Here is a 6000-nt window from a genome sequence, read left to right on the forward strand (position 1 = left end):
GGCCTCGTTCAGTGGGTTAAGGATCCGGTGTTGCTGCAAGCTGTGGTGTAGGTCACAGACATGGCTCACATCTCCGTTGCTGTGGCTCTAGCGTAGGCCAGCAGCTACAGCTCCGATTAGACCCCTAGCCTGGGAACCTCCATATGCTGCGAGTGGGGCCGTAAAAAGATAAAAGACAAAAAAAAAAAAGACCCACGAAGCTGTTGATCTTGACCAGAAGACACTGCTGAATGACAAAGTTGTCTGTGACCTCTTCCCCAAATGGTCTTTTAAACAGGCCCGAGGCCATAATTACACTGCAGCCTCCCTTCCCGCCTTCTGGAGAAGCAAAGTGAGCCTGGATCACTGAAATTGCTGTGGATTCTGGCGGCTGGTACAATCACCTATTCGGCCTCTCTGAATTTTCTGGAATCAGAGAATACAGTTTCTCTCTTTGGCATTCTTCACGTGTTTCGTTTGTCTGCGCCTCTGACACTTACTGAAAAGAAAGGGGGAAACCAGCTTCCCCCCACCCCCAGGGTTCCTTTTCAAAGGGCACAGCGGGAACAGCTGCAGCTGTCCACTGTGAGGGCCACCTGGCCTGGCCGCCCCCGAGCATCAGAAATCCAGCCCTGGCACAGGTAGAAACATCCTACAGAAGCAGGGCAGGTGGCTCCACCTTCCCCAAGCCAGCGTCACCAGCAAGAGGCAGCGTCACACAGATAAAAAGAAAGCCCAGTTGAACACACACTTTCCCCAGGAAAAGGCTGGCTGCCCTACCCCTATGGTACACAAGGGCTCAGGTTTTGAGCTTTAACAAGCCAGCTGGGTGTGTAGGGGGTCACACAGCCTTTCAAAGAGCACACGACAACCTCCCAGTCCCCTTTAAAGGGACTTGCTGGCACTGGTGGGGGTGAAGGTCCCCTGGCCCCTCCCCGGGGAGCAGGAGGAGGCCCAGCTGGAAGAAGGGTGTTTATCAGGCAAATTTTCAATTTTGTCTGCCTGCCCGCTGAATCCCCCTGCTTTGCTAATCCAGCCCTAGGGGCTGCACTGTGTACAGGGCACTTGTGGGAGTACAAAAAGCATGAAGTATTTGTGTATCTTTCAGTCTGCAGTGCAAACAAGCCAGCTACAGTACACAGCCCTCGAAACCCCCACAGCCGGCAGTAAGTCCCTGACCCGCAGCCCTGTGGCCCCCTCATCCAACCGGGCAGGATTTTCTCCATCCAGTGTTCTCCCCGCAATGGGCTGGAGCATCCCTGAGAACACGGAGGCCCTCCTTTCTAAGGCCACAGGACCAGAAGGGCCTCTCCAAATCTCCACACCCCCCCCCCGCCCCCGACATCTCAAGGTGGGACAAGCCAAGAGCCCCCTCCACGGCCAGTGTAGGTCTGTGAGCAGCCTGGGAGGCTGTGCTGAAGGACCCTGATCCCTGGGCAAATTCCCCTCCAAACCTGCCCACGGAGGAGAAACCATATCCCCAGCAATCCTCTCACCTTTTTCCTTAGGGATCCTGGCCCTGGTTTGGGTGGTTTTTCTCCCTCCCATTCCCCTTTTCACCTACTGACTTTGAAAACAGGCTGCTCTGTCACTCAGATGCCAAATTGAGGGACAACCTGGAAACCTGAGGGCTACATCCAGGGCCAGGGGTCCCCCCCCTCATTGGGAGCCTTCTTGCCATTCTATTTTAAAGCCCTCTAGAATCACTAACCAGCCTCACGAAATGAGCATATTTCTCAAGGCGGAGGGGAAATGCAAGCCACTCTGAATATCACAAAATAGAATTAACTGAGAAACTCTCAGACAAGTGACAACTCTCCATACATCCCGGTTGGGGTGGATCTTAAATCTGAGGGGAGGAGATCTCCACAATTTCCTGTAATCGGCCTAAGGGGAGAAATGGTAGTAAGTCTAGGAAAATGAAAGCAAGAAAGATGAAGAAAGAAAGAGGGGCAAAAGGGGAGGTGGAAACAACTGCACAGCTGCTCCCAGGCCTGCGGAGGCCTCCACACCCAGGGAAGCCGGGGAGGGAAGGAAGCTCCCAGCCCAGGTGAGGAAATGGGCGGGGAGGGGGCCTGTAGGTGAGGTGGCTAGAACAAACAGATCTCATCAGGGGGACTTGTAACAAGCCCGCCTATTCCGCCGCTTTCCACCGCTGTATATTTTGGATCTCACAGTTTATTTACTTTACTTTTTGGCACCCAGCCCCCTGAGCATGCCAATACAATATTTGTTTAAACACTATTTTATGCCGCTTGCGAGGGAAACGTTTACTTTCAAATTCTCCAACATCCCCCAGAGCCTCGTCTGCAAACAGCATATGAGCGTTTTACAACTGCTCCCTTTATCTGAAGCTGTCGGGATTAAACCTTCACACGCCCGGCGAGGGCGGCGGGGCGGGGGCTCAGGACTGGGCCTTGGCCACCGGGCTGCAAAGCCCGGCGCGGGATGTCTGGGCGGGAACGCAGAGGAGCGCGGAAAAGACCCCGCAGGACCAGGACACCAGGTTCAAGGGAAAGGTATACTTTTCCAGCCGGGATCAACTCTGAAAGCCACAGAAAAATCATACAAAAGGGAAGGGAGGGGAGGGGAGGCACCCTGGGGGAGACCCAGAGCCCGTGAGCGCTGCAGCGGCCGGTCACCCGGGGTGAAGCGCGCGGGCTTCGTCCCCAGCTCCTCGCGCAGTAAAAGTCGGGTTTCCTAGGAAATGACAGCAATTACTGCCGGCTGAAAAGGCGCCGAGTTGGGTGGACTTCCAGCTCCCCGACGCGGCGGGCGCGCTCACACTCACACACACAAGCCCACGCTCCCTTCCTCCTCCCCTCTCAACACCCCTCCCCGCCCCCGTCCGGGGAAAACGCTCCCCTTTCTAAACCCTTAATAGGATTGGCGCCCAACTCTCTCCGCGCCTCTCCCCATCCATCACACACAGATCAAGTTGCAGTAGTGGATTTTTCAAATTCCTCAGCAAATATACTCGTTGAGAGATTGCGGGGTGGGGGGAAGACGAAGAGTTGGGGGCGGGGATGGAAGTGCGGGGTGGGGGGGTACCCGAGGACAGGGCGAGGGAATTACATGCGGATCCCTCCGGGAAGTCAAGCGGATCTCGGGGCGGAGGGCATGGGAGGAGGAGGAGAGAAGCCGGGAGGGAGCCTGACCGAGGGGGAGGGGGCGACAGGGCCTGAAGAGGAGGAGGAAGGAGTGAGAAAGAAAGAAAGGCAGGGTTCGGGACAGAGAGCGCGGAGAAGTGCAGTTAGAAGTTCACTGTGGCTGCAGCCCCTCCACATGCTGCACACTCCCCGAAGACATACTCTCACGGCCTATCTTTTCGAGCTTCGCAGCCTCCTGTGCTACTCTCACCTCCCGAAAAAACAGCCCCGGGCTCGGGCGCGGAGGAGACCGGGAGGTAGGGAGACCGAATCAGTTGCGCACCCCAAGAGGAAGGCTCTTTCCCCCAGGTGGGAAGGGGGGATGCAAATCACCCCCTGGCCACGAGTTCCTAGCCTCCGGACTCCCCTTATGTACCCGCCCGGCTTGGCCAGAAACGGGACCAGGGCCACCCCCCCGCCCCAAGCCCGGTGCCCGGATCCCCGTGCCGTGGCGCGCGTACCCGGCCTAGGAACCCTCCAAGACGGCGCAGCATCCCAGTCCGCCCGGGTTCGGCCGGAGTAGGGGGCACTTCGCAACGAAAAGCAAGCAAAAGAAGATCAATGCAACTTTACCGAGGGAGACAAAAGTTTGCCTCTAGCACGCAGGTGGCCTCCCGGGCGCCGGGCGGTGGCTGTGGGCCCCCATCCCAACTTGGCTGGCGTGGCGTCCCGCAGCGGGCTGCCGTGTGCCGAGGCTCCGTCCGGCCGGGGCGAGGCGGGCCACGCAGGGGAGGGGATCCAGAGGCGGCCGGGGGCCGGCAGCCCCTACCGCCGGCGACCGGGCAGCTCCCCAAGACCCCGGCGCGCCGCGCTCCTTCCTCCCGCTCCTCCGGTTCCTCCGCGCCTTCCTCCGAGTCCGCCGCCGCCGCCGCCTCCCGCTCCTCCTCGAAGACTCATTGATGGGAGTTTGAAAAAAAGTCCGCGGAGCCGTGCTGCCTCGGCTGGCGAGCTTCGGCACTCCCGCAGTCCAGCTAGCAGTCCGCACGGCGCAGCGCCCCCGCGCGCACAAGCCCTAGCACACCCCGGCGCCGCGCCCCCGCCCGCGCCGCGCGCCCCCGCCCGGGGGTGGGGGGACCTGGGAGACTCCGAGGGGAGGGGCAGCCGAGGACTCCCCCCGCAACCCCAGCACCGAAAAGAAAAAGCACACCTACGAAGAAGAAAGTTCGAGCCAAGAACGAAAGAACGCGCCAGTCCCCAACACTTTTTTTAAGGCGCCGAGATGGGGGGGGGGGTTCGCTAACTCAAGTCAGATGAGCTCCGAGCCGGGGCGCAGCGACTGCTCTGTTTTCAATCTCTGAAATCACCGCCCTCTCCACCTCCCTCTTCCCCTCCGCCGGGAGATGCCCGGGTCGCTGTTCCCAGTGCACCCGCTTCTGCCGGCGCCGGGGCGGAAGCGGGGGACAGGAGGCCAGGCTGGGAGGGAGGCTAGCTCCGCGGGGCCGGTTCTGCGCGGAACCTCTTCCTGCCCGTGGCGCGCGCAGGTGCCGGGGGTCTGGCCTGCGCCCCCCGCCGCGGCTCACAAGAGTCGCCCCCAGAGCGCGTGCTGGTGAGAAGCGAAGCTGCCTTTTAGGTTTGGTTCCTTGTGTTTGGTAGGGAGGCTTTTTGTTTGTTTTGTTTTGTTTTTTAGAGACTCCACTCGAGCTGCCGCAACCAGATGGAAGTAATCAGAACCCAACAACAACAGAGGAAGAAGGAATTTAAAAAACCTCGTTGAATTTTCGGGCCAAAGTGTGTATGGGTGTGTGTGTGAAAGAACTTGCTTAAGGAGACTAGGTGCCGAGCCTTGGGCCCTCAGGCCGCACCGCAGCCCGGAACTGAGCTGCCTGGCATGAGGAAGCACAGGGGTCAGCTGGCCAAAGTGTCCCTCAAGTCATGGGGGGCCACCACCCTCTCTAGGGCCGAGGGTCCTTCACCAAAGAGTGCCTCATTGAAGGAAGTTTTAAATTTTCCTTTCTAACATTCCTGTTACATCTACTATGTGCTTGGTGACAGGTTGTATTTCTTTTATTATTTAAACTACAAACCTCTGTCACGTAAGTTTTCTCCTTCCTCATTTTACAAGTGAGACGGCTGGGAGTTCCTGTCATGGCACAGCGGAAACGAATCCAACTAGGAACCATGAGGTGGCAGGTTCAATCCCTGGCCTCGCTCAGTGGGTTAAGGATCTGGCCGCGTTGCCCTGAGCAGGAGTGGCTCGGATCTGACGTTGCTGTGGCTCTGGCATAGGCTGGCAGCAACAGCTCCTATTGGACCCCTAGCCTGGGAACCTCCATATGACACGGGTGCGGCCCTTAAAAAAAAAAAAAGTGAGAAGACTGAGGCTTAAAGAAGGAGTGTGTCCAAGGTCAGCACCAAACCGCCACCCTCAGTAGGATGTGCCATTGGTTCAGCCGAGCTTCCCATGGTAGCATCTTGTCTAGAATGCAGGGGACCAAAGACTCAATTCTCCCCCTTCACAAGCCCATTTTACGGATGTAACCTCTTTTTGCCAATAGCTGTATTTATCATTGACCCCCCCCCAACTTTATTTTCACTCTTTAATCAAAGAGGGAGCATTATGGTCCTCATTCTCTATTACCTACCTGCCTTTCCTTCTTACATTCATTTATATGACAGAACAATTTCTTCCTGACCTAGAGAAAAAACTATGCAAAACAATCCTGGGACAATTTGACGTTGATTTTGTTTTCCCTAAATAGGCACTCCAGATGGAGAAAACAACAACAACCCTGCAGGGTTTTTAAAAAGTACAACTTCCAGAAGTCGATGTATTTATAAAAGGGAAGAGAAGTTTGGAAGGGACGTTTTCTTTAAATATGATCAAATTCACCATTTCATTCCTTCATGCCATTTGTTTAAATTCCTGCTGAGC

At 56.9% G+C, this 6000-nt stretch overlaps 1 protein-coding gene across 4 annotated transcripts in view; it reads right to left on the minus strand.

Moving 5' to 3' along the window:
* GLI2 (GLI family zinc finger 2) overlaps positions 1-4387 on the minus strand; it is a 267098-nt gene extending 262711 nt beyond the window's left edge. For 2 of the 4 annotated variants that reach the window (XM_084998153.1, XM_021074615.2), the window contains exon 1: positions 3702-4088. The gene's annotated coding sequence lies outside the window, so the exon portion shown is untranslated. 4 annotated transcript variants of the gene reach the window in all.
* Positions 4388-6000: the final 1613 nt, after the last annotated feature.

The sequence above is a fragment of the Sus scrofa genome, chromosome 15 (assembly GCF_054392235.1).
Source record: "Sus scrofa isolate SSC_HxYL_T2T_F1_AM1 chromosome 15, Sscrofa_HxYL_maternal_Yorkshire_Landrace_v2.0, whole genome shotgun sequence".
NCBI lineage: Eukaryota > Metazoa > Chordata > Mammalia > Artiodactyla > Suidae > Sus > Sus scrofa.